The following is a 27,767-nucleotide window of genomic DNA, read 5'->3' on the forward strand; positions in this document are numbered from 1 at the left end:
AATTAGATTAGCTAGCCACCAATTTTTACAATCCTCATGTAGACTATGTGGGCACGCGCCCTAGAAAATTTTACTTATAAAATCGGGTGCGGCCCTCTTTGAAAAAAGCGCGGCGAAACGCTTCGATTCAGAGTCGCCACTCGGGTTTTAGCGGTGGAAGCACCCAAGGAACCGAACTCGAAAACGTTTGTTACGTTTGTTTGATTTTTGAAAAAGGCTTGTAGACTGGACTGTCATCACCTTCGATATCTGAGGTTCGGGAGCCAGGTTACGAGAGGGGAAGGGTTTTATGGCACCCTTCTCGCCCAATCCGGAGATCGGTCTCTACTCGGGCATTTTTGGTAAAACGTTTGCATTTTTCTCTCATTAATCATTTTTAGCCACCTAGGGAGGGGGAGCAGTTAATGGGGGGTTAAAACTGTAACAAGTTGCAATTTATGTGACAAAAATGCTTATGGATGATTTGCTTGCAACAATAAACATAGATTGAGAACAAGCACTTAGAGCTGCCTAAATAAGTTGGAGTACGCTGCTTAAGAGGGGAATGAGCAGGCTTCGCACCAGCATACACTGGCCGAGCCACTGCATGCTGATCATACCTGCGCACGCCACACTTAAACTGGCGTACTCCACTTATCTGGCCTCACAGTCTTTATTTGCAACCCTCTGGGATCTGGAAAGGGACCAGCGCACACCCAGGACAAATCACGCAGTTTAATAGAACAGAAATATATACAGTTACAGACAGATAGGATGGCTTCAAGCCATGAAGAAAAACAGAATACCCCAAAAACAGTGTGGGAACATAAAAGAGGCCAAGACTAAGCTAAGATGTAAGGGCCAGCCACTGGATTTTGGCATAACTGCCGTACGCCAGTTACACCCCTTACCCAATGATTGGCTTTGCATCATCTGGGCTCTGGAACATGATCAGAAAGCATCCCATCCCAGAGGCTTTCTAAAACATATATGAACAAATATTGAATGCTACAACTAAACAGCTCTAAATACAGAAAGCAGTAAATTAGTTTTTAGCATGCAATAAGGTGATGAATAGACAGGAAATAAAGCATAAAACAAATATTTGGACCCAATTTCACAACTGGAGTACGCCAGTTCCGGAGGGCTCGAAACTGGAGTACGCCAGTTCCAGACAGATTCCAGACAGGTCAAATTTAAAACTGTACGTACTGCCACGGACCGGCGTACGCGGGCTTATTACCGGCGCACGCCGATTCTAGTCAGAAACGATTTTTTTTTATTTTTGAAACCTTGATAGCTTTAGGGCCAGAACTGGTATTGATTACCAGCCTTGACCCTGTCAGCTCCCCTCAGGGATCAGAACAGAAAAATATACCCAAGTGGTATACCTTTTGCTTAGAGCTTGATGGAATGTTTGAGCTTTGAATGAATGGATTGATTGGATGATGCTTGGAGGATGGTTGTGTGGATGTTTGACTGTAAGAAGTGTATGGAGGGGTCTCTTGTTTACTCTTTCAGTGGATGAAATAAGAGCAAGCAAGAAAACCAAGAAAAGAGAAAGAAATAAACTTGGAGCTTGAAGCTTGGAGAACCAACCCTTTTGAAAGACTAATGGAGGGGGTATATATAGGGGGAAAGGGGTTAAGGCCAGTCAAAGGGACTGGAGCCTTAGCCCTTAAGCCTTCCTTCTCATTGGATGAGAGGACAAGGTGATGGGATAGGTGTAAGAAATGTCCCCTGACGGAGAATGCTTTTTCAATGGATTGGAAGGTTCCCAAGTGCTGTAGACCTCTACCCATGGCTTCTGCATGCTTAAAAACACAAGTTTGACCGAAAGTTTGACTGGCGTACTCCAGTTCGGAACTGGCGTACTCCAGTTCGGGCTTGGTCAACGGTCAAAGTTGACCGATGACTGACACGTAGCAGAGGACCAGCGAACGCAAGTTGAGTACCAGCGTATGCAAGTTGGGTTTTGCTAAGGCTTTTTTGGTTCTGGTTTAGAGAGTTTGAAAGGGATCTAAAAGGGTTTTGGAATGCCAAAGCTCAAACATAATAACTTTTCCGGGGTGTTCTTGATCCATTTCATCATCGGGGAATCAAATACCGTAAGTAAACTAATTTGGAAAGTCCAAAATAGGGTGTCTACAGACTAGCCTTTAGGCTATGCAAAGGAAAAAAGAAACGATAACCTGCAAAAAAAAAGAAAAACGGTAACCTGTTTCCCTAACCAACAGCTCTATCTCTACCAGCTTTCTTCCACTTCCAATCACTGTAGACACCCCATTCTGGACTGTCCAGATAACGTTATTTGTCGATCTTTTATTTCCCCAATGATGATCTTAGTCGAAAATAGTTTAAGGACAAAGGTGTGGTTGAGCTTTGAGCGTCCCGAACCTCTCTCAAAACCCCTTTCAAACCCTTCAAACCAGAGCCAAACAGCCCCAGCAAAACCCAATTGGCATACGCCAGCGTCCTGAAGGCATACGCCAGTCATCTGCCACGTGTCAGTCATCGACCAGTGGCCCATCTTTTACTGGCGCACGCCAGTTAATAATGGCGCACGCCAGTCAAACCCAGTCAAATCAACTTTATTCAGCAACTTGGGCGGGACTTTTGTGCCACCCTGACGTCGGCTACAGCGTCCCTGATGATTACTTTCGGCAGAGACGTTCCCTCTCTCTCCTACACCCCCCATCAAGGCAAGTCCCATGCATTTAATGCATGGGAGGCTCCAACCTTGCCTTAGCCAGCCAAACAGGCCCTAGATCAAACTGATCTCAGTCACTCCCCCTCTATAAATACCCCCCTTGCATTCATTTGCAAGGGGTTGGCCTCATTAAGAAGTAGAAGCTCTCTCCTTCCTCCTTTCTTGCTCTCTATCCCTTTTTCTTCCATTGAAAGAGAAAAGAAAACAGCCCACTTCCACACACCCTGCTGACATCCAGTCACCATCTAAGCTTCCACCTCCAAGCTTTAAAGTTCAATACCACCTTCAATCCTCAAACAAAAAGGTATACCACCTTTGCGTCCCTTTCTGTTTTTGGCCCATGAGGGGAACCAGTGAGGCCCAGGCTAGTAAGTAATACTAGTCCTGGCCTCAAACTGGCAAAATACGACAAACGTATGAGGTGATACATGGCGCACGCCAGTAACCATATGCCGTACGCCAGTCATGGTAGAACGAGCACTACTGGCGTGGGGATCATGGAATACCATTTCTGTCGTTTTATCTTTCTGTCAGTCACCCTTGCATGCTAAATAACCAGTTTACCGCTTTCTGTATATTTAGAACTATTTAGATGTAGTAGTTAATACTCGCTTCTTATCTGCTTAAAAGGCCCCTGGGATCCTTCTGGTCATGCTCCAGAGCGCAGATGATGCAAAAGCCAAGCACTGGATTAGGGTTTAACGTGCGTACGACAGTCCATGACTGGCGTACGGCAGTTAAAGCTAGGATCCAGTGGCTGGCCCTTGCATCTTAGTTCAGTCTTGGCCTCCTTTCTGTCCCCACATTGTTTAGGGGGTTTCTTGTCTATTTTCATGGCTTCAAGCCATCTCATCTGTCTGTAAATGTATATATCCTGCTTATTTAACTGCATGGTTTGTCCTGGGTGTGCGCTGGCCCTTTTCCAGAGCCCAGAGGGTTGCAAACAAGGACTGTAAAACCAGATGAGTGGAGTACGCCAGTCTCCCTGTGGCGTGCGCAGGTCATATCAACATGCAGTGGCTCGGCCAGTGCATGCTGGTAGAACTTGCTCACGCCCTTGCGGGGCAGCGTACTGCAATTTGTCCAGTTTGCTCAGTGCTTGTTCTCAATCTATATTTTAGCATTGCAATCAAGCCATTCATAAGCATTTTTGTCATAAATCACAACTTGTTAAAGTTTTAACCCCCATTAACTATTCCCCCGCCCTAACTGGCTAAAAAAATGATTAAATGAGAGAAATGCAAATGTTTTGTAAAATGCCCGAGTAGAGACCGATCTCCGGATTGGGCGAGAGGGGTGCCATAAAACCCTTCCCCTCTCGTAACCTGGCTCCCGAACCTCAGATATCGAAGGTGACGACGGACCGGTCTATGCCTTTTTCAAACTCAAACAAACGTGGCAAACGTTTTCGAGTTCGGTTCCTTGGGTGTTCTTACCGCTAAAACCCGAGTGGCGACTCTGAATCGAGGCGTTTCGCCGCGCTTTTCCAACAAAAAGGGCCGCACCCAATTTTACAAATAGAATTTCCAGGGGCGCGTGCCTGCAGTGGCGACTCTGCTGGGGACCTATTGCGTTGATTGATATTTGGCGATTAATACATAATTGAACAATTTTCAAAAGCTTGTCAAAACAGTACGCTCCGCGCTACTGAAGAACGGAATGGTAACGTAACAGGATCTCAGCGTCCGACCAATCCGAACTGGGGCTTTTACTATTGTTCTCTTGTGTAGTTTTCTACAAGTATCAATTAACAAAAGTGGGCCAAGCTTCAAAAGGCATTCGTTTTCAAAAGCGTTGCATTTCTCTCTCATTTGGTCATTTTTCGGCATTCTCCGTTCGTATCGATGGTTGGTCAGCCCCGTTGAGGTGTTTTGGGTAACCGGCACAGTTTACTGGAGCCCGGGGTCCTCGAACGCCCAACAACCTTGGACGATGATGAGTCGTACTACCGTTCGACCATTGCTTTGCTCTACGCGTTGCAATGGGAGGTATATCGCGGCTCTAGTCAGAGGAACCCCTTTAAGCCAAAACCGGCCTCTACAGCGCGTACAATGCATTAGAACCTTTCAACATAAGACAGGAACCCGCAGGGTAGGATTACTTGTTTCTAACCCCATGTCCTGTTTATGTGTTACCGCTTTTCCTATCGCATGCTTGTACATACATCCACGATCGTTTTGCGTAGGAGCATGCTAGGGCGGCTTTTAGGATGTCTTTTGTCGAGTCTGTCTTGCGCCCACTTGGCGTTTGCCTTGGACCGATGACGAGTCGTGCATCTCGATGTTGCACGTTACCAGATTTTTCAAATCCTTAATCAATGAGACTTCGGGAAATCGATACTTCCTAAGTCCTTGTCTAAAACCCCATCGAGGTTTCAAACCGAAAACTAGGAACAACGGAGAGAATGGCATGATGCTTACACCACTCGGGTTAAAAGTGCTAATCACTTACACCAGGCTCCGGCACAGTGCTGCTTACGCCATTTCGGTTACGGTATCATGTCATCTACACCGAGTTGTTCCAAAATCAAACTTTGAAACCTCGAGAAGGGAGGAAGTCAAAGACTTAGGGTGTTTTGGCATCCCTTAGTAAACATTCGATTCAATCAAGGATACACCGCCGAAAAAAGAAAATCCGAGGATTCCATGGCAACCGTCCGAGTGGCGTGAAGCAGACTCCCCCTAGTTCTAGAGTCTAGGAGGACACCGACGACGTTGGCATGATCATTTTTCAATTCCCGTCTATTCTTTCAAATAAAATGACTGCAGGCTGTCACTGAGCTCTTATACTTTGCCGTCTAGTCATGCCGATGTCAAAGCAGAATTCCGAAATCAAGAGCCAAACCTACTTGGGACCGTCCGTCGAGTCTGTTTGAGGATCTGATTTGGGGTTCGTCTTTCAGTCGACCGCAACGGAAGCTCTGGCCTGCACTGTGTCACGAGAGGACTCACCACCGACTACTCCGCACGAGTCCCCTCCGTCTACTCCATCTCCGCCAGCATCTCCCAAGCTTGTTAAAACAGAAGTACTAACCATGGCGGATGTCCCACCTCCGAATCTTGCAACCGTCCTAGCCGATCTACAGCGCAACCTGGCCATCATGCAACAGAGAGCCGACCAGGCCGACGCCTCTATGGCCAATCTTCAAACCCTAATCGAGGAGCGACTTCCCCTGGTAGCAGGAGGGGAAGGAGGTGAAAGGCGTGAACAGGGAGCCGCCGGCCAAGAGGAACCGCTGGTTGAGAATCCCGCTCCAAGCCCAGAAGTGGCAGCTTTGGTCGCCAAAATGACCAAGTTGGAAGAAGCCGTCGCCAAATCTGAAAGAAAAGGGTCGGGAGTACTAGACATGGACCGCCTCTGCCCATTTTCGAATGCCCGGCTGCCCGACCGGTTCAAAATGCCCGACTTTGCAAAGTTCGACGGTACTGGAGACCCGAAAACTCACTTGTTGGCCTATCATGGAGCCATGAAATTGCATGGCGTCGAGGAGGATGCCATGGCTCAGCTATTTCCGCAAACTCTTGCCGGTCCCGCCTTCCAATGGTTCCTGTCGCTCGACATCTCCAAGAGGCGGACATGGGAGGACATCGGCACGGCCTTCAATGCTCAGTATAGCTACAACGCCCAACTCAAAATGACCACTCGGGAGTTGGAATCCACCAAGATGACTGCAAAGGAGTCCTTTGCAGACTTTATCCAAAGATGGAGAGCCAAGGTCGCTCTCATGCCCGATCGCCCAAGCGAGAAGGATCAGATCCGCATCATCTCCCGTAATCTGCAGCCCGACTTCGCCAAAAACCTCGTGTTGGTTCAGGGCGCAAATTTCGAAACCTTCTATGACTCCAGGCTGGCCATCGAAGAAGCCCTTCAAACCGGCGTTCTGCCTAGGAGTGACAATTCCTCCTCTACCTCAGCCTCAAAATCAAAGCCCCGTGCATACACCGGGAACAGCACTGCTTTGTTCGGTGGCAACAGCTACGCCAATGCGAACTCTGCTAACAACCCCTCTGCCCAAAACTCTAACCACATTGCCAACATTAACCAAGTTCAAACCCCTCAAAGACCCCGAAATCGCAATCAACCCCGTAACTTCGCCAACTTCGAGGCGCCTCTCTCCTCGGTGTTGGAAAAGCTAATCAAAATCGGGCACCTCAGGCCTCTAGCCCCAACTCCGCTTCCTCAAAATCCACCCCCTAGCCATAACCCCAATGCTTTCTGTGCGTATCACCAAATGCCTGGCCATTACACCGATTCCTGCTATCACCTCCGTCATGCGATACAGGATTTGGTGGACAATGGCACCCTTCCGACTCCACCCACAAAGCCCAATGTCATCTCTAACTCCTTGCCCAAACATGACCCTAACCCTCAAGTGAACCAGATAAACCTCAGCCCCACCATATTCAACCCCACCGACCATATTACCTCAACCTTCAACCCAAGACCAGTTGTACCCTTTCCCTCCGAACCAAGCATTAACATGATGGCGGCCGGTTGGGCCATGGAGGACAGAGCCAAGGAATGGGAAGAGCTTTGCAGTGATTGGACTGAACAGTATAACATGGGGTTCCCCGCGCACCCTCAGGTCAATCAAATATGGCTAGACCAGTGGCAGGTAGAATGGAACGCGGTGCAGGCTGACCCTCTGGATGGTCTCTCTTTGTTCGCGCTCTTCTACCAGCCCGAATTAAACCCAGTCGAAGTGGAAGCCGAGGAATACGTGTGGGATCCACAGCCTGGTGGATGGCAATTGGGTCAAGGTCTCGAGACTGATGTGGACCAAAACGACTTCGATGAGAAGTACTGGGACCAGTTCCAAGAGGGGGAGATTGTGCCCGACATTCGTCGCCCACTAGGCGCCATGTTACCCTTGGTAAATGCTATTGCTGACACGCTTGACCGACGCATCCATGAATTCGATCCTACTCTCGACTTCGTCTCTATGGAACAGCCTTGCCCTATTGTTTCTGCTCCCGGGGACGACTGCTCAATCATGGTTCTAGATGCGCTTCCGGCCGACCTCTGGGATGCGGAAGAAACCGTTAAGACCTCACCGCCAGCTGATATTTGGGACGTCGACAACATTGTCGACCTAAACATGGGGAACGAAGTGTGGACCGTCAATGCTACTCTCGTCGATGGAGGATTTTGGGACGTTCCGTTCGTCACTAACCCGGGAGCGCCATTTGAAGAAGAGGCTGCACAGGATCCCGCCTTTTGGGAAGGTCTAGTGATGGAAGACTTGGAATGGGATACCGCTCTGGGGACAGACTCGACCGCAACGGTGGCATCAACGGATAGAGGGAAGCACAAGCTGGAAGAAGTACCGGCCGATCTGTGGGATTCTATTGACTCATCATCTTGGTGGGATGTGGCCAACGTCACTAGGAGCGGCCGAGTGTTTCAACCATCCAACCTCCAGGCTGGGAGCTCGTCCAATCCGCCCGGTCAGAAAGCCACTGTTCCCGCTGCTCAGAGAACTGATCCGCTCTTTCCAAATGGGGTTCCAGAAGAAGACGCCATTTTGAAACAGCTCGAACGGATTCCGGCCGCTGTCTCTATCTGGGGCCTAATTTCGTCATCAAAGGAGCATCGAGAGAAGCTGTCCTCCGCGTTGGCCCGGCTCACGGTACCGATCGACATCACTCCCGAGGCCATGATTGCCCTCGTGCTGCCACTCCTCTCCAAGCACTCCGTCACTTTCGCCGAAAGGGATCTGCCCGTTGAAGGAACTGCTCACAACCGCCCGCTGCACATCACCGTCAAGTGCCGGGGACATTGGGTGCCAACCGTGCTAATTGACAACGGCTCGGCCATCAACGTTTGCCCGATGAGGGTTGCCTATCGTTTGGGATTCTCAAAGAGTGACCTAACGCCATCCAATCTGGCCGTCAAGGCATACGACAGCACTCGCCGCATGGTGGAAGGAACTCTGACGCTGAAACTGGATGCTGAGGGCTTCGAAATGGATGTAGAGTTCCACGTGGTCGACGTCCCCGCCACCTTTAACCTGCTGCTGGGCAGGCCTTGGCTTCATAGGGCCGACATCATGGCCGTACCTTCAACCCTGCATCAGAAAGTCATGCTGGGGCTGCCTACCGGAACCTTAACAATCTGCGCGGACTCTGGGATCCGCCCGCTCACGGATGACGGCACACCTGTCTTGGGCATTATGCACGGGGAAGAAGACTCGGACTTCGGGGGTTTCTCTTTCGACACATCTGGCTCAGTCCTCGCCATTGCCATGGATGATGACTTCACCATAAGCTCAACTGTCCTCGAAATGATGAGGAAGATGTCATTCATGCCGGGCCTAGGACTCGGGGTCAACCAACAAGGGATCGCTGAGTTCCCTGTCTTTCCTTCCAACAAAGGTCGTTTTGGTCTCGGTTACACTCCACTGGCCAAAGACGCCGAAAGGAGGAAAGACACGGGAAAATCTCGAACCCTTTTTGGTAACCCCGACAGCTACTTTGTGCGAGAGGGAGGAGGCTCTGCTTATTCGGGACAGATAGAGCCGTTTTGGGATCCGGAGACTTCCACTTGGCTGCCGGGATTTGAAATATTTGCTACGGACACCTGGTCCGATGAGGAGACGGCCGAAGAAAAACTGGCCAAATAGGAGTTCGAGAAGCAGCAGGGTCAGACCAAGGGAGAGTTTAACTGGCTGAAGGCTTTTGATCAAGGGGATCTGGAGATGCTGTTCTCCCAAGTAGGTTTGGTTGGCAAGGGCGAAGAAGCTGAAGTGATGATGCTCGGGCCCGACTCCTCAAATGCTCTCAAGGATCCTACTTCTCTCATCGTGAAGGCACAGGGAAGTCTCAATAACTGCATTTTCACTCCGCGTCTAACATGCATTGACGATGAGTCTGAGTCTGACACGGAGTCTGTCAAGTCTAAGTCTAGCTCAGAGTTGGAGTTTGTGCCTCTTGGCCCTCCACGTCATAGCTTTTACTTCGAGTTCGAGTCTGTTGTACTTGGCAACCCTGTGGGGTTTTATGAAATGCATGATCCTACTTCTGACTACTTTGCTAGCTTCTATATAAACTGTGTCGACCCTGACGATGAAGGAACAGACTTCGACGGGGACATCCCGGCTGAGTTGCGTTCCCTCATCGAAAAGGAAGACGAAAGGCGTGCTCAGCCTCTAAAAGAAGAAGTAATTTTTGTAAATTTGAAAGACGAGGATGACCCCCGCATGATGCAAATCGGTGCAAATCTGTCCCCGGAAAATCATGCCGGAACGATCAAGCTCCTCAAGAAATTTCCCGAGGTTTTCGCGTGGTCTCGCAGGGATATGCCTGGCATCGATCCTGAAATAGTGCAGCATCGGATCCCGTTGGAGCCTGGGGCTGTCCCCGTCAAACAGAAGCTCCGCAGGATGAGGCTGGATTGGGTTCAGAAGATCAAGGAAGAGGTTACAATGCAGATTGATGCAGGATTCATAAGGGTTGCAGAATACCCCAAATGGGTGGCCAATATCGTGCCCGTTCCTAAGAAGGATGGAAAGATCCGAGTCTGCGTCGACTTCCGGGACTTAAACAAGGCAAGCCCCAAAGACAGTTTTCCCTTGCCACACATTGACGTGCTTGTGGACAACACGGCGGGGCATGCCTTGCTCTCTTTTGTCGACGGATTCTCTGGATACAACCAGATCTCTGTGGCACCCGAGGATCAAGAGAAAACAACGTTTGTCACGGAATGGGGCAGTTACTGCTATGTAAAAATGCCGTTTGGACTGAAGAACGCCGGGTGCACTTTTCAACGGGCTCAAACGACCTTGTTTCACGATTTTATCCATAAGACCGTCGAGATCTACGTCGATGACATGATCGTGAAGGCAAAGGAGGAAAAAGACTATCTCCCGACACTCAGGCAATTTCTCGAAAGGCTCCGCAAGTACAATGTGCGCCTGAACCCACAAAAGTGCACGTTTGGGGTCACGTCAGGCAAAATGTTGGGGTTTCTGATCACCGCGAGGGGAATTGAAGTGGATCCTTCCAAAATCAAAGCAATTCTTGAGATGGAGCCGCCCAAGTCGGAAAAAGGTGTGCGAAGTTTTCTAGGGAAGGTCCAGTTCATCAGCAGGTTTATCTCCAAGTTGACTCTAACCTGCGGGCCGTTATTCCATTTGCTCAAAAAGGGGGTCCCATTCGAATGGACGGAGAAATGCCAGACCACTTTCGAGTCTATTCAGAGGTATTTGCAGAACCCACCGGTACTGATGCCGCCAACGCCAGGTCGACCTTTGATTCTCTATCTGTCCGTTTCTTCAACAGCCATGGGATGTCTGCTAGCACAGGAAGGAAGTAATGGGGTCGAGAAGGCTGTGTACTACCTGAGCAAGAAGATGGTTGGATCTGAGGAGCGCTATACCCCTCTGGAAAAGACGTGTTGGGCGCTAGTTTGGGCTACAAGAAAGCTTAGACACTACATGCTAGCCTATTCGGTGAGACTGATTTCTCGGATGGATCCTATCAAGTACCTGTTCGAGAAGCCTGCACTCACCCATAAGCTAGCACGTTGGTTGCTTCTGCTAGCTGAGTTTGAACTCCAACATGTCACGAGGAAGTCTGTAAAGGGGCGCGCTGTGGCCGAATTTCTAGCCGATCACCCGATCGACGGCCCGGAAGACGTGGATTTCACATTCCCCGACGAAGAGGTCTTAACAATGGTCGAGGAAGTATGGACGCTCTATTTTGATGGGGCTGCTAACCAGAGGGGGTTTGGGATTGGAGTGTTGTTGATCACGCCCGCCGGGGCTCACATTCCGCTCGCCTTCAAGCTGAATTTCGATGTCACCAACAATCAAGCCGAGTATGAGGCCTGCATCGTCGGAATGGAAGCTGCTATCGCTTTAGGAGTCGAGAAGTTGGAAGTAATTGGCGATTCGAACTTAGTGGTTTCCGAAGCCAATGGAGATTGGAAGGTTCGTGAAGAAAAGCTGAAGCCTTATCACCAAGATTTGGAAGAACTGATTCCTCGCTTCAATAAGGTGACTTTCACCCATGTCCCACGCTTGAAGAATCTGTTCGCCGATGCTTTGGCGACTTTGGCTTCAATGATCGAACTTCCAATAGGTGTTAAGTTGCGGCCGATCGTGATTGAACAGAGGGACCTGCCCGCTTACGAGTATATCAACGCCATTGATGATGTCGATGATGGCCTACCATGGTACCATGACATTTGGAACTTTGTGGAGTGTGGGGAGTTTCCTACTGAGGCCACGAAAAAGGATCGGATTGCTTTGCAGAGGTAGGCTTCTCAGTACATCATCTGTGGAGGGAAGCTGTATCGAAGGTCGCACTGCGGAATGCACAAGCTCTGTGTCAATGGCGTCGAGGCAACTAAGATAATGGAGGAGGTTCACGAAGGAGTCTGCGGGCCCCACATGAGCGGCGTCATGCTCGCTAGGAAAATCCTCAGGCAGGGTTATTACTGGTCTACAATGGAGACGCAGTGCATCGACTATGTTCGGCGCTGTTACAAATGCCAAATCCACGTAAACTTGCAGCATGTCCCTCCATCTAAGCTGTATGGCATGACTTCACCATGGCCGTTCTCTGTTTGGGGCATCGACGTTATCGGGATGATCAGACCGTCTGAGTCAAACGGCCATAAGTTCATACTAGTGGCGATAGACTATTTCACCAAATGGATCGAAGCTGAGTCTTACAAGACACTGACAACGGTTCAGGTTGCTCAGTTCATTCGAAAGAACATCATTTATCGGTACGGAGTTCCTCAGGCGTTCGTATCCAATAACGGAAGTCATTTCAAAGGGAGGGTTCTGGAGCTCTTCGAGGAATTTGGCATCGAGATCCACCATTCAACGACCTATCGCCCGCAAACAAATGGGGCGGTCGAAGCTGCGAACAAGAATGTCGAGATGATCATCAAGAAGACTGCCGAGTCTGCAAGGGATTGGCACGAGCAGCTGCCTCTCGCCCTCTGGGGGTACCGAACATCTATCCGCACTTCAACTGGTGCAACTCCTTTCTCTTTAGTCTATGGGATGGAGGCAGTACTTCCCATCGAGCTTGAGGTACCGTCGCTGAGAATCATGGTCGAAAGCGGTCTTGAGGAATCTGACTGGTTAAGCGGAAGGTTCATCGAGTTGATGTTGTTTGATGAGAGAAGACTCCGGGCTTTGTATCATGTTCAGGGTTATCAACGTCGAGTTGCTCGAGCATTCAACAAAAAGGTGAAGTCCAGGGGCTTGGTCGAAGGAGACATGGTCACAAAGGAGATCCGGGCTCCAGTGTTTGATCCCCGCGGGAAATTCAGGTCGAAGCGATCCGGGCCATACATCATCAAGACCATCCTATCCGGGGGTGCTGCTAAGCTCATCGACCTCGACGGCAATGAATTCAACACCCTGGTCAACCTGGATCAGCTCAAGCGTTATTTTCCCTGAGAGATGCTCGTTGGGTCGAAAACCACAAGGGTGGGCGATTCCAAACAAAAGTTAGAGCAGCCTGCTAGACCGAAAACCTAAGGAGGCGGTTCTAGGCAAAAATAAATAGGCAAAAGTCGAAAGCTCGCTAGACCGAAAACCTGAAAAGGTGGTACTAGGCAAAAGTTAGAGCGTAAAAGGAGAGGTAAAATACACGAGTGAACCTTTGCCTGAACTACGTTTTGACCTGATTCCCTGAAAAGGGATACGTAGGCAATCTCACCTTGAGATTCGGTCACATTCCATCAAAATTTCGATCCAGGTTTGACATTTTTGGGTCCACATCGCGGCTTGAGAAGGCCGAGCACAAGTCAAAGGCTGCGCTGAAGTGAATCAGAAAGGGGAAACCTGTTGTCTTTCAACTTTATTGCAAATTACTACTTCTAATACTTAAGCTGAGCATAAAAGCCTTAAAAACAGTTGAAGCATGAAAAACAGAACAAAATGCTTAAGAAGCCTAACGGCTCGCAGTTTATTCTAAGCATAGCAGAGTGGCCCGGAGTCAGTCAATATTTTCCCTTGCATTCACCTCGGCTCTCAGCCACTGCCTATAGCGGCTTTTTAGCCCTGTTGCAAAATCCGGCATCTCAGCCTGAAGGGCTCTAAGGCCCCAGCGCCGTTGGTAACCGTTGAGTGTTTGAGCGTTTAAATTCGGGACACGGAAATCCCCAATGCTGATGCGGTGGTTCTCTTGAGAAGCGCCCAACTGTCGAAGAACACGGCCGGGGATGTAGAAAGTGAAGCTCGACAGGCCCGCGATCACCACCCTGTTGAACCCATCGGAGCGGATGGCCATGTCCGGGAGATCCAACCAAGGGCACCTCCAGGCAATCTCGTCGGGCTGCATTTGCTGCATGAACTCGTACCAGCCTTCTGTGTCCATGTCAGGGTAGCGCATCTCCCTCTGATGAATCCTCTTCGGAAAGAGATTCCAACCCGCCACTGGAGGGTGCAGTAGATTCAATTTGTCCGACAACCACAACTGCATGAGAGGAAAAGACAAGTAAGAAGCCAGATAAAACCTGAGCGAAAAGACAAGTAAGGAGCTAGGGAGCAGCCTAAGCCGAGCGTCGAGGTAAAATGAGAACGTGAGAAAAACCGGAAAAATGTGAGCTGAGTGAGATTACCTGAAGCAAGAGAGGGCTGCCGCTGAAAACGGTCGACTGGCCCGTATACACCAAATCCAAACCCAAGAGAGTTTCGGCCAGGACCAAAGGGACCACATTCCTTCGCGCCCCCATCTGTGCAGCAATGCTCACAAGCGAAGGGCTGACCTGCCCATGGGCCAGCACGAGCAAATAGGCGGCCAGCAAGCAAATTACCAAGGCGAAGCGGCGGCGCGCCTGAGCGTCATCACTATCCAAATCGCCGTCCGGGCTGTACATTTCGATCAGCCGCATGGTATTCAATTGGCCGCCCTCGAGGATAGTATTCGCCAAGCCCCGGGAAATGTTGAGTGAACTGGCCAACAGTTTAGGCATGCTCGCTTGGTAGGGCGGAACTACAAGCGTAGGGGACGAGAAGGTCCGAAGATACGCCTGGAATTCCTCAACAGTGGGGCACATCTCGTCGTCGCCAAAGCGAAAGACATGGACGTCCGGATCCCAGAATCTGAGAGCCGCCTGCAGGAGCGCTGGGCGGAGTGGCACATGCCGCAGAAAACGGAACGAGGCAAGGCCGTGATATTGAAAATTGAGCCAGTCAACGCTTAGAAATTGCGCTAACCAGGGCCTAAGTAAAGTGGGGAGGGGGTTATCCATGGCAAATGCTGAAATATACTGGGGAAAAGGGGAAGCAATGCAGTCCTGAAAACTACAATACTCATGCCTCTGCTTTATAGGCCTTAGCCTTGCTCTTTCATCACCAATAAGCCACCAAAGCATCATGCTAACCTCCAAACCTCCCCTCTGCAAAGGACACTGCCCCCTGAGAACCCAGAAGCCGTGTGCAAACCGTGTGGGAGTAAAAACAAAATGGCCCCTGAAAATGGACAGTTGGTCAGTCAAGTGGATCTGGCGTTCAAGAACCTGGCGTACGCCAGTTTATAACTGGCGTGTCCGTATCCCCCACTTACTGGCGTACGAGCCTCAATTTCTGGCGTACGCCAATAGGTTTCACCAGAAACCAGTTTGCAGCAGCTTCTGCCTCCGTATGTTCATTTTCAGTTCCGAGGCTGGTTTTGGCCGTTTGTGGGTTCCTACAAGCCATAAACACCATTTGAGACTGTGGGAAGGCGTCGGATCTTATAAGCCACGCCCGATGAAGATCTTGGACCCCCGGTGGCCCGTGTCAAGCTAAAATCAAGGATAAGGATGGTCAAAACTCGTTTCCGGGGCTCTTGCCAAGTTTTGTCATACCATACATGTTACATAGGTCTTGTGTGACTGTGTGGGGGTGTCGGTTTCAGTCCGGGACCATATCGAGTCATCCTTGGCGTCTTATGTCCATTTTTGTGACATTTTTAGCTTTTTCTTAGTATTTCTCTTGCACCGGGGCAAGTTCACCGGCTTTGATGGCTCGCGCAAGTCATTATACACCTATGTTACCTTTCAAAAGGGTCAGTTTCTTTCCCCGGGGAGAATCTTGGAGTTTGGCCTACCGGCGCCCAAAACTCCCGTATCCTCCGCGTGTCTGGGATACGTGTCGTATCCTAGGACTTTTCTGTCCATATTTTCTTCGAGCTAAGTCAATTATGTGCGTATTCAAATGTCTGTTGTCGACTCAAAGTATTCATCAATGCATGTTAGATATTAGCGGATGTTTTGTTCTTTTCCTTTACCAAGTCTCACCAAAGTAATGGGAAAGCGATAAAACAGAAAATGCTTATGTTATATACTACTGTGTCAAAGCTAACGGTGGAAATGTATCAAGTATCAAACGGCGCAATGGCCCGGGCAGAGCTAAATGTATCAGGGCACACTCGCCCAAAAGGTCAAAAGGCACGCAGGCCCCATCCAAAGTATCCAAATGTTTCCAAGTATCAAAGTACCGGCAAAATAGACTAAGGCTCGGTGATAGCCCTCAGTCATCAAAAAGGTCTTCCTCGTCGTCGTCGTCCTCACTGTCCTCTACCTCTCGAGGGTCTATCCGGAACCTGGGGTCGCTCGCTGAGTCAGAGCCGCTGCTAAGGGACGTCCCCTCTTCCTTTTCTTCCTCTGCCTCTTCTTCTTCTCTCCTTTTCTTCTGCGAGGGTCCCTCGGCAGGCCTCTTCCTCAGCTCCCGGCGGAACTGGAGCTCCTCGCTGGCCGGAGTAATTTGCACTCCCCGTTCCACCCTTGCCGCTGGCCGGGAGGAGCTCGAAGCTGCTTTCTTTGCTGGGGGAGGCCGCACGCTCTTCCTCCTAGGAGCCGCCCTAGCATGTCCCTGCATAGTCATTCAATTTGGTTAACATACATTGTGCATATTGTATTTATTGAAATGCTGAGTGCAGGAAATGTCAAAAGCAATCCTGATCAAAAGTAAAAGGAAAAGTTATACCTGAGACTGCTCAACGGGAGCTGGAGCTGGTGGTGGGTACTCCAACTGCAAAGAGGCGCCGCCGGCTATCCTGTGGAACTCTTTCTCCATGGCTTTCATCAGGCGAGCTGCCTCCCGTACCCATTCTATCGGAGCCTGTGACATATTTCGGGACAGAATCAGAATGCAAGCCAAATGTACATACTGAGAGCAAAATACGGGAACTACAAAAGGGTAAAGGAATGTCTTACCGGCCTTGTGATCTCTGCTGGGTCTGTCCTGGCGGGCTCGAACCGAACTACAGCCTCCTCTCCTGCCGTGTCCCGCACAGCTAGGGTCCAAGAAAGCCGAGGCAGCCCCGTCGCTGTAGCATAGTCGCTCCTCTCTCTCGGCTGGGCTGTCCTGCTCTCCCGGCTCCGCCTCTCCTCGCCAGCCTCAAGCGCCTCGCTCTGCATGGCAACATGCTCCAGCACTCCAAGCGGCCTAGCCAAGCGCTGCCTCCGGTAGATAGCATAGTCACGCCCAGGCCTCAGAAAAGCAGCAAGCCCGGCCGGAATAGTGAAACGCCTCAGCTCGGCCAGCGTGTACCTGTCCGTATGAGAAGCGTGAAGAGGCAGTGGCCCAGGCACCTGGTACTCAAGAGAGCCCAGTGACTGCCGTGTCACCCGGTCACCCAGGTACCACCGCCACCCGAAAGCAGACTCCAACAACACCCGGCTTGCTGTCACCACCCTGCTCTGTGCTAGGTACTCAGGCTCAGGCTCGGCGCTACTCCACGGGTTCCAATCCACCTGTAGGACAATGGCACAGATTTTAAAACATCAGCGACAGCATTAAAGCAATTCTAAAGGGCAGGATGATCCGTTTGGCATGTTACATACCTGAGTACCCGACAGCTCGTCCAGGTACGACCGGAAGGCTAGGAGGCTCCCTCTCGACTTCTTCTTGCCGCTGTACATGGGACCCCAGATCATGGCATGAGGGAGCATCCTCAGATTCGGGCATTTGTTCTCCGGTGGGTACATCTTCAGCACTTCATAGGCCCACAGCTGCAAAAGGTCAGGCAATCAAAGCGTCAGAATACAGTTCATAGGCAAATTAAAGACAAGTGCAAGAAATAGAAAAACGGGAAGTAAATGACAAGCTTTGTTTCCTACCTCCCACACTCTCCAGTAGCCGGCCGTCGCCTTCTTTCCGCGCGAGAACTCTCCCATGAAACTATAGCAGGCACCCAGAGCCGCTCCTCCCCAGTCAAACCTCGAAGCTGCGCCTAAGTCATGGAGGGCCGGTAAGTAGGACAGGTGCACCGTGGATCATTTGTTCGGGTACAAGGTAGCCCCGAACAAGTACAACAAGTAGGCCCTCGCCATCTGTTCCGCCTCCAAGTCTGACTCCGGCTCCCTCCCGTGCAAATACCGCTTAAACTGGTCATAATGGACGGTCTCCGCCTCACCCGCCGGCGCCTGCCCCAAAAACCACGCCAGAGCCTCGGGATCCCTGTAAATCTCTGAGTCAAACGGGATAGGCTCTCCACCTACCCTCAAGCCCGTGAGCGCTGCAAAGTCAGACGGGGTCACCGTCATCTCCCCAATCGGCAAGTGGAAGGTATTTGAGGAATCCCACCACCTTTCGGCCAATGCTGTCAGCAGGGCGTGATCGCTCTTCACGGCCGTCAGAGTAAGGATAAACGGCCGGAACCCTGCAGCGTCAACCAAGGCCCTGACACGCTCGGGCAAGCTCCTGTACAACTCAAGCGAGCTCGCTGGACCTCCATGGCCCCGAGTGCTGGCCGCCCCCCTCTGCACAACAAAGACAGGCAGTGAAAAGAGTTACATCAGCAATTGCAATCCAAACGGTTAGTCGAATTCAGAATTTCAAAAGTAACTCTACAGGCGAAACAGGTATCATAAAGGTCGAACAAAACTACCGGGCACTTGTATTCTCCTGTCCAGTTCTACTACCAGTCGAATCAGTTCAAAGGTATTACTTAGTCAGGTTCCGAGCTACAGGGCCTCCCTTTTCTCAGGGTACATCTCTCAGTCGATTGCACAAGTGTTCAGTTTATCAATATGGTCGATTCAAGCTATTGGGCACGCCATCCGGGCGTCCGTCATGTCATGGCAATCTACTTAGTCGAATTCAAGTTCAAAGGACAGTCTTATTGATCAAGGCAACTTATGGTTCATTCAAGTGGGGCACCAACCGTTTTGTCAAAATCATTGGGCATCCTGCAAGTCGATTCAACTACTTCGAGTGTTCTATCATTCAAGTTAAGTTTCAAAAGTCGAGGTACGCTATTCGAAGTTCTACTTTCTCTATCAAGTTACAGTTCAGGGTTACAGTCAACAGGCATTGCGAACTACGCTACGACAGTTCAAAGCTACAATTGGATTCAAATGACAAGACATGCATATCAAAGGAAAAGTTCAAAGGAATACCTGTGCCCAGTTCACGGACAGGTGTCTCTGAGGGTCTCTCAGAACAAGCTCTGCGTCGTAGCTCTCCCTCAAAGGTGCAAGGCTATCAACCCCAGACGGAATAAACACGTGTGGCTCGGGCAAGGCATAGGTGGCCGCGTCAAACTTCGCCCGGGGGGCCAGCCGTATGGACTCTGCGAGCGTCACCGCTCGCTCAAAGGACCACACCTCCCCCTGAGCCTCCTCTGCTGCCCCGGTCTCGCTCACGAAGGCCTCCTCCTCGGCCCTGGCCCTCTCGGCCTCCTCCCTCAAGCGCTCCTCCTCCTGCGCCCTCTCGACCTGCCGGGCCCTATCCTCCCGCGCAGCCAACACAGCAGCCACCACCCCCGGGTTCTCCCGGAGCAACCGGCCGAGTTCTTCCTCAGATACGAACTCGGCAAAATCTCCTCGAGTAATGGGTACGTGTGCCGAAGACCCTACTGCAGGCCTGAACTCAGCCCCTTCCACGGGTGCCTCACCGGACGCGCCCTCCTCAACCACAGGGCCCTTGCCCCTTGCCGGATCTCTCATCGGTGTCCCCGGCCGATCACCATCATCACCACTGCCCCTGTCACTGCCGCCGGCTCCAACTGAGCCCGAACCAGTAATCACCACACCCTCTACCCCACTGCTTGGATCCAATCGACGGACCAGTGGACCCACTATCACAACAGAGCCTGGCGTACGTCGTATCCCTCCTGGCGTACGCCCCTCACCGTCACCACCCGCCTCTGCTGCATGATCACCACCATCGCCGCCGCTGCCTGCAACCACTGCACTGACACTCGACGAGGGTTCGCCCGTCGTCTGATCGGCGATTCGAGACTCCGGAGTCTCAATGCTACCCCGGGGCCGATTTCCCTCTTCGCCGGCATTACCATTGCCGCCTCCACCACTGGGTTCGGCCATAGAGGAGTAAAGAAGCGTGGGTTTTTGAGAAGGATTTGAGAAGGATGAGAGTTTGATGAGGTTTGAGAGAGTTTTCGGAGTGTTGGGAGTTCAAACGTCGAAGAATGGCGGTTTCCGAGCCTCTGCAGAAGTTATACGACGTATGGGACGATTGGGCCGGGTCTGGGCCGGGTCTGGACTTGGATCTTTCGAAAAGTGGCGCACGCCAGTTGTTTGTACCGTACGCCAGTAATTTGTGGGCCTCAGGCCCAATCCATATCCAATACTGAAAATTCGTCCTCAAATGAAAGCCCGACTTGTTCTGGGAAGCTCTGGACCCATCCCCAAGCAGAGGCCCGTCCAATATCAAATCAACGACGATCCATCCGTCCAATATCAAATCAACGACGATCCACTCGTCCAATATCAAATCAACGACGATCCACTCGTCCAATTTCAAATCAACGACGATCTATCCGTCCAATTTCAAATCAACGACGATCTATTCGTCCAATTTCAAATCGACGACGATCCACTCGTCCGAAATCAAATCAACGACGATCCACTCGTCCAATTTCAAATCAACGACGATCTATCCGTCCAATTTTAAATCAACGACGGTCCACCCGTCCAATTTCAAATCAACGACGATCCATCCGTCCAATTTCAAATCAAAGACGATCTATCCGTCCCACAATTTGCTTTCCCCAACAGAGTCGATGCTTTTGGCAAAAAGAGCATTCCCCAGGAGAGTCCACATTCCGTGATCTGGCTATCCAAGACAGCAAAGCAGCGGTCTATCCACCCCAACGTCAAATCAAACAGGTTTTTCAAAGTTCTTGCATTCTGGATAGCCTTGAGAGAGGGTGTCTAGAAAACCTTTAACGTTACTTGTCTCCAGTCAATGGTGCATCAAGTGCCGTCAAAGGGGGGCTTCTGTAGACACCCCATTCTGGACTGTCCAGATAACGTTATTTGTCGATCTTTTATTTCCCCAATGATGATCTTAGTCGAAAACAGTTTAAGGACAAAGGTGTGGTTGAGCTTTGAGCGTCCCGAACCTCTCTTAAAACCCCTTTCAAACCCTTCAAACCAGAGCCAAATAGCCCCAGCAAAACCCAATTGGCATACGCCAGCGTCCTGAAGGCGTACGCCAGTCATCTGCCACGTGTCAGTCATCGACCAGTGGCCCATCTTTTACTGGCGCATGCCAGTTAATAATGGCGCACACCAGTCAAACCCAGTCAAATCAACTTTATTCAGCAACTTGGGCGGGACTTTTGTGCCACCCTGACGTCGGCTACAGCGTCCCTGATGATTACTTTCGGCAGAGACGTTCCCTCTCTCTCCTACACCCCCCATCAAGGCAAGTCCCATGCATTTAATGAATGGGAGGCTCCAACCTTGCCTTAGCCAGCCAAACAGGCCCTAGATCAAACTGATCTCAGTCACTCCCCCTCTATAAATACCCCCCTTGCATTCATTTGCAAGGGGTTGGCCTCATTAAGAAGTAGAAGCTCTCTCCTTCCTCCTTTCTTGCTCTCTATCCCTTTTTCTTCCATTGAAAGAGAAAAGAAAACAGCCCATTTCCACACACCCTGCTGACATCCAGTCACCATCTAAGCTTCCACCTCCAAGCTTTAAAGTTCAATACCACCTTCAATCCTCAAACAAAAAGGTATACCACCTTTGCGTCCCTTTCTGTTTTTGGCCCATGAGGGGAACCAGTGAGGCCCAGGCTAGTAAGTAATACTAGTCCTGGCCTCAAACTGGCAAAATACGACAAACGTATGAGGTGATACATGGCGCACGCCAGTAACCATATGCCGTACGCCAGTCATGGTAGAACGAGCACTACTGGCGTGGGGATCATGGACTACCATTTCTGTCGTTTTATCTTTCTGTCAGTCACCCTTGCATGCTAAATAACCAGTTTACCGCTTTCTGTATATTTAGAACTGTTTAGATGTAGTAGTTAATACTCGCTTCTTATCTGCTTAAAAGGCCCCTGGGATCCTTCTGGTCATGCTCCAGAGCCCAGATGATGCAAAAGCCAAGCACTGGATTAGGGTTTAACGTGCGTACGACAGTCCATGACTGGCGTATGGCAGTTAAAGCTAGGATCCAGTGGCTGGCCCTTGCATCTTAGTTCAGTCTTGGCCTCCTTTCTGTCCCCACATTGTTTAGGGGGTTTCTTGTCTATTTTCATGGCTTCAAGCCATCTCATCTGTCTGTAAATGTATATATCCTGCTTATTTAACTGCATGGTTTGTCCTGGGTGTGCGCTGGCCCTTTTCCAGAGCCCAGAGGGTTGCAAACAAGGACTGTAAAACCAGATGAGTGGAGTACGCCAGTCTCCCTGTGGCGTGCGCAGGTCATATCAACATGCAGTGGCTCGGCCAGTGCATGCTGGTAGAACTTGCTCACGCCCTTGCGGGGCAGCGTACTGCAATTTGTCCAGTTTGCTCAGTGCTTGTTCTTAATCTATATTTTAGCATTGCAATCAAGCCATTCATAAGCATTTTTGTCATAAATCACAACTTGTTAAAGTTTTAACCCCCATTAACTGTTCCCCCGCCCTAACTGGCTAAAAAAATGATTAAATGAGAGAAATGCAAATGTTTTGTAAAATGCCCGAGTAGAGACCGATCTCCGGATTGGGCGAGAGGGGTGCCATAAAACCCTTCCCCTCTCGTAACCTGGCTCCCGAACCTCAGATATCGAAGGTGACGACGGACCGGTCTATGCCTTTTTCAAACTCAAACAAACGTGGCAAACGTTTTCGAGTTCGGTTCCTTGGGTGTTCTTACCGCTAAAACCCGAGTGGCGACTCTGAATCGAGGCGTTTCGCCGCGCTTTTCCAACAAAAAGGGCCGCACCCAATTTTACAAATAGAATTTCCTGGGGCGCGTGCCCACAATCACTATATAGATAGATGGAACAATTTTTTCCTTTCATCCTTTCATCTATATTCTCCACCAACTTTCTTCCCATTTTCAGGACCATCTCAAATCCAGTAGGAGATTAAAAGCCTCAAATCAGGAATTGCTACTGCAAATGAAACTGCTACTGCTACTGCTGCAAATGAAAATGCAATCCCATAGATTACTGCAACTGCGGCAAATGAAAAAAAAAAACCCCACCTAAATCATATTACAAGCAACTGAAATTTTTTGCTTCATAGAGGTAAGCCCATTGAGGATGCCTGTCACCCAAATCCCTTCCTTATCTTTGAAAACTTGGTCAAATCAACTGGAAAAGACCATTCTATAAGTCTAATAACTCTGCATCCAGTAGGAATATTAAGATTAAAAGCCTCTACTAAAAATACTAGACATTAAAGTAGTCATATCGCCACAAGAATTCTCGAAACATTCCAAAAAAGCCTGATGATGACAGTAAATAAAATGTTCTGAGGAACATTATCATGTTGCATAAAATCTGCTCAATAAGGACCAGCCATGCAGTAGTAGCAACTAGCAGTCAAAAGGCAAATGCAAAACACTACTGCACATGAAAATGAACATGCACAAGGCTAGACCAAAACAGTTGAACCCAAAAGAAATAGTAGAAGAAATAGGTGAAGGCTAAGGACAAGCCCCCTAGAAAGGCTTAAACATCCCAAGGGTAGGGAACACAACACTACGATGAGAACCAAGGTATCAACTACAACTTGGACAGCAAAAAGGTATCAAAATGACTAGCCAATAGCAGCCAGAACCTGGACAACAACAAAAAGGACAGTCCAGCTACAAGCAACAACAAAGAGGACAACAAGCAACAACAAGAGGACAGTCCAGCAACAAACAACACCCAATACAGAGCCAAAACCTGGACTGATAATGGCAACAACAGTAGCATAGCAGAACACAAACAGAAGCAATACAGAATAGACTTCAACAACAAATTCCAAACAGCAATACTCATGTAGAAGTAACTCCACTTGTTCCAAACTTGACAGCAAGAACAACCAAAGCAGTTATAGCAAAAATCCTAATCAGAAGAACCTGTTAGCAGAACTTATGGAGAAGAGACAGACCATCAAACAAAACCAGGCAAATCACATAATAAGTACATCTGGTAGAAACAGTCAGAAGAGAGGCACACAACCTGACCCAGATTAAGGAACCCCAAGTTCTATAAGTCTATGAAACAAATATTACAAGAACACCAAGCACAAACTAATATTTACCAAACTACACCCAATCCTTAGTTTTGGGTACAATAGCTTGTGAATTTTTTTTGCAATACATGTCCAAAAAAGTTCAACCCTCCAAAACGTCTAGATGTCCAAACTACTTCAACCCTTCAAAAGGTCTAGATGTCCCACAAAAGTTCAACTACCGATACTACTTCAATCCTCCAAAAAGTCTAAATGTCCCACAAAAGTTCAACTACCAACCCTTTTAAACCTTTTTCGCGTTCTTGAAGGATCTCCATTTGCCGGCTTTGATAGTCCTCTTGTTGCACATGAGGCAAGGCACTTATATCCAGTAGCATTATCCTCTCCTCTTCTTTGAACTGTTTCATACGTAGCTTTTCTTTCTTAATAGCACTTCTCTCTTGCTCTTCACGTAGTCTCTCTTTATCAAGTTGGTGTCTCTCTTGCTCTTCAACATGTAGTTGTTGGATGATGTCCATTTTCTTATCGCTCGTTTTCTTTTATTCTTCCTTTATGTTAGTTAGTATTCCTACAAGAGGAGAACTAGGAATTTTAGCTAATTTTTGTTTTTTCTTCTCAGCTTTGGTACCTATAGGTCTCTCCAAGTCCACAAAGGTGGCATCACTTTCTCCAAGATCTACCAAATCGGGAGTAGAAGAAGAAGGTACTGTCCAAGTTTTGTTCTTCTTTGGTTTTTTCTTCTCACTATCGACATGCCACTTTGGTTGGTACTTCAAAATATTCCATTTCTTCTCAACATCGACATGCCACTTTGGTTGGTGCTTCAAAATATTCCAACAATGCTCAAATTGAAATGAGCCTCCATGGAGTTCCTTGTACGATTTGTTTGCTTCAGTGACCTACAAACATGTAAACAATTACCTCGTCTGTAAAAGTGTGAAAGCAATAATCAACGTAATTATTTATATTGAAGCTCAATATATTGTCTTCCTCATTCATACCACTTTGATGCTTTGCTTCAATTCCAGCAAAGCATCCACAGAACTTGTTAACTGAAAGTTGAATGGTTGACCACCTATTCATCAGAGAGTTCTCATTACACTGAGCCAATGGCATGTGCTCGTGGAAGTAATCCCACACTCTTCTCCAGTATGTTTTCAGTTTCTGGCCATTCCCTTGCATGGCATCCAAGCTAACATTCAAATATGCCGATACAAGCAATTTGTCTTCTTTAATGGTGAACTTGCCACCACGTTGCGTTCTCTTAGAAGTGGATCCCTTTTGAGGTGGGGTTTGAGATGCTTGGGTAAACACTTGAGCATGTGGATTTGCATAAGTAAATTGCGCTCTCTCAGAATGATCTTCAGGGATCACACCATCTTGTAAGAGATTTGTTGGAAGTTCCATTTCTTCCCAAATCCAGTAGCTGAATTTGTAATCATGGATTTGGGCAGTTGTTCATAAATGAAAAGGGAACACATGTATATATGTAGCAGGCACATTTTAGCATATCGAGAGTGTGTCCAAATGTGTCCCTGTCCCAATCATATCAAACAAAGATACATTTTTCTTAGCATATTCTGTTCGAAACATAGCCTATATATATATTGAGAAATCCAAAAGTACCTAATGAAGGGATAACATGGCACAAAAATGTAGATGAAATTTCTCACTAGCCCTAGCTGGCTAATGCGAAGCAGAAATCCTTCTAAATGAAAAGCAAATCCTATGCGTATTAATTCTTAACTGCCATCTTCAGTAATGTGAAATCGCTGACCACACATGTAGAAGATCCAAATTGATATAGTCAAAGGAGAAGGAGCGATAGCAAAACGACACACCATGAGTCAAGTACCATATAGGACGGACACATCGTTTGATTGAAGCTAAAACAATGTGCAGCTTATAATATTCTAATATTCTCTGTGACAAATAGACAAAGCAATATGTAGCATGGCATAGTTATTCTGCAACAAGTATCTCAAGACAGCAGAACCAAGTAGAGGTGAAAAGAAATCAAGTAATTCAAACTTGAATAAGCTTTTCGAGTCCTAATTAGAATTACGGACAAAGTGTTCCAAGCTGCAACTTTTATCACACAAGTGATTTTTATTATAAAAGATGACCAAAATAAGAATCTAATTAACAGGATCCTTTGAAAATTAGAGTTATATATTCCATTTTGTTTTGCTTCACACATCACATAAAAGCAAGCATGAAAATCCTACTTTTCCTAAGCCAAAATCAAAAATCTAATTGGCAAAAAAACTAATGAGCAGTATCGAAATAAAAACCCACAAAAGAAAGTAAAAAAAGAATCCGACGAATCACTGGCGACACTCGAATATGAATGTACAATCAACTAAACACAATCCAACTGTAAAATCAACACGCACAAATACAGTACAATCTTCTCCGATTTCATACCCCAATTGATGTTGATGAAAAAATTAATCCCAGAATCTAAACCTAAATCATGAAGTTCAAATTAATTTCGAAAGAGAGAGAGAGAGAGGAATACCTTGTCGATGTTGATGAGGACCGTGAAAAATCTCCACAACCCTAGAGTATAGAGGGAAAAGAGGAAGAAACTTCGCGCGGGAAAGCAAGAGCGGTGATGAACTTCGCGCGGGAGATGACAAATCGAGGGGAGGAGAGAGGGAAAAGAGGAAGAAATCGACAGAGCGAGGTACTGTAGCACCACGCCATTTCGCCCACGGTGAAATGAGGCTGCTGGATTTCCTCTTTTTGTGCTTTGGCTAGCTATTTAAGCTACATGTTCCAATTGCCTATACAGTTGGAGATGCTCTAAGAACGATTGTGTCTTTCGCTATATCACACAACAAGAAGAGAGACATATTGCATGTATTATAGTTAAAGGGGGTGGATGTACAATGACATGTGGGAGTGGTAATGAAGCTTGTGAAAAAGTGGAAGAAATGACTTTATTGCATGCTAAAGTTGCAAATCAAGGGGATTGGTGGAAAGAAAGGTGGTGTTTGCATATAGAGCTGAGGGGGCATCTCATTCAGGATTATGACAAGAGGTCACAGTCGTGGGTGCACTACTACAATAATCGTAAAAGATGACAGTTTAAAAGTGTCATTAAACGTGAAAGATGACAGTTTTGAAACTGTCATCTATGGAGCTGTCATTAAAAGTCTGAATCTTAAAATGACGGTTTGAAACTGTCATTAATATCTGTAAAGATGATGCTTTATAAACGTAATTGATAGTAAAATATGACAGTTATGAAATGCCATTAAAGTGCTTGAAACTATCATTAATATCTATAAAGATGATGGTTTATAAACGTAGTTGAAAGTAAAAGATGACAGTTGTGAAACGTCATTAAAGTGTTTTAAAGCCGTCATCTTTTGTAACAATCCGCTCCCACCCTGTATAATACCTTCTAGTGAGGTTACCCATTCTAGGATTACTCCAGTGCGAGCACGCTTAACTATGAAGTTTCAATTGGCTTTGGCACTCTCATAGCTTTAAAAGTCATTTTACAAGATAGGATGACGATATATTATTTATAGCACACAACTGACACTTCACCAAGCGATATGGGACTACCCTCGGTTGACTCTTCTGGTCACCGATCCGATAACCCCTCGCACGGGTCCCAACTGTGCTCAGGCCAGTTGACCACTTCCTGGAACTCCTCAAAGGCAGGCATCACAATCCCCCCCACTT

The sequence above is a fragment of the Rhododendron vialii genome, chromosome 6a, assembly GCF_030253575.1.
Source record: "Rhododendron vialii isolate Sample 1 chromosome 6a, ASM3025357v1".
In the NCBI taxonomy this organism is placed as follows: Eukaryota; Viridiplantae; Streptophyta; class Magnoliopsida; order Ericales; family Ericaceae; genus Rhododendron; species Rhododendron vialii.